The 1,424-nt window shown below is 50.1% G+C and overlaps 1 protein-coding gene across 2 annotated transcripts in view; it reads left to right on the top strand.

Annotated features, from left to right (window-relative positions):
* Positions 1–27: 27 nt before the first annotated feature.
* The window catches only part of TCF4 (transcription factor 4), a 241,238-nt gene continuing 239,841 nt past the window's right edge, over positions 28–1,424 (top strand). Inside the window, exon 1 of one of the 2 annotated variants that reach the window (XM_014939781.1) lies at positions 28–70. The gene's annotated coding sequence lies outside the window, so the exon portion shown is untranslated. Of the gene's footprint in view, positions 71–1,294; positions 1,352–1,424 lie in introns of those variants that run through there. The other variant, XM_014939780.1, reaches the window with a different exon arrangement.

The raw sequence follows: 1,424 nt of genomic DNA, 5'->3' as shown, positions 1-1,424 counted from the left end.
TTTTTGTTCCTTTTTTTTTTTTTTTTTGTACCCCCTTGGAATATTGTGAACATATTTGTGGCCATTTAAGGTAAAGTTACAATTTGCTGTTAAGAGTAACTTGTCTGTGTTTTTTTTTTTTTGTTTTCCTTTTTTTATTTTTTTTTTTCCTAAATTGTCGATCCCACTGTGTGATTTAAAATAAGAGGTGCAAGTTATCGGCTTGTGTAAATGCAAAGGGGGAAGTCCACCGCGTGTGTGTGTGTATGTGTGTGTGTGTGCACACAGAATCGCTGCTGTGTGTAAATATACATTGTGTATCCCACGGTGGAATTCCACGTGTGGGATACACACGCCCAGCGCGACAACTCGGGGCTTGCTTTCCTACCGGAAAATTTAAGTCCAACTAGGGTTTTTTTATTATTAGTAGTAGTATTTTGTGGAGTGTGTCGGGCCTGCGATAGCAAAATGTAAAATAAAAAGTATAACATGCTGAAGTGGGGGGGTGGGGGGGGAGAGAGGGGGCTCTGGCATCGTCCCCAGAAACTTGAGCGTAAAAGGGAATCAAAGGGCTTGATTTTTGCAAAGTTTGCTGTCTGGAAATGGAAAAAACCTCGGCTGGGAAATTTAGCTGTAGGCACCGGGGGGGTTGCGGATCGCAAACAAACCAAAACAAAGCAGAATTTAAAAAAAAAAAAAAAAGAAAAAAAAAGGTCTGGATAATACAAGGAGAGGGGGGGAAAAAATAATATTGTTCCTCTTGGCAAAGTCCCCGCATCACGTGTATTCGCAGCCCGGTATAAACGGGCTTTGCCATGTGGATGTGCGGGAGCTGGGCACATTTAAAGTGTAATTCCCTGCAAAAGTGCGGGACTCGGCGGCTCCATGAGCGGCGGGTAGGGAGGCCCCTCTCCTCCGCGCCCCTCCGCGCTCCCCCGGGCTGGGCTCCGCGCTCCTCTCCGCGCCCCTTCCCTTCCTCAAAAAAAAAAAAAAAAGAAAAAAAAAGGTCTGGATAATACAAGGAGAGGGGGGGAAAAAATAATATTGTTCCTCTTGGCAAAGTCCCCGCATCACGTGTATTCGCAGCCCGGTATAAACGGGCTTTGCCATGTGGATGTGCGGGAGCTGGGCACATTTAAAGTGTAATTCCCTGCAAAAGTGCGGGACTCGGCGGCTCCATGAGCGGCGGGTAGGGAGGCCCCTCTCCTCCGCGCCCCTCCGCGCTCCCCCGGGCTGGGCTCCGCGCTCCTCTCCGCGCCCCTTCCCTTCCTCCCCGCCCTCCCTTCCCTTCTTTCCTTCCCTTCCCTTCCCTCCCCTCCCCCGGCGCTCGGAGGGAACCGATGACTCCGCACAGGCCCGAAGCCGCTGCCGGGTTGGTGCTATTAACCCCCCTCCTCTCCGCAAATTAGAAATTGGGGCTAATTGGCACAGCCTGCTCTCTGCTT

This window comes from Calidris pugnax, unplaced genomic scaffold (assembly GCF_001431845.1).
Source record: "Calidris pugnax isolate Ruff unplaced genomic scaffold, ASM143184v1 scaffold79, whole genome shotgun sequence".
NCBI classification, from domain to species: domain Eukaryota; kingdom Metazoa; phylum Chordata; class Aves; order Charadriiformes; family Scolopacidae; genus Calidris; species Calidris pugnax.
The sequence above is the reverse complement of the archived record's forward strand: the minus strand, read 5'-3'. Positions and strand labels throughout refer to the sequence as shown.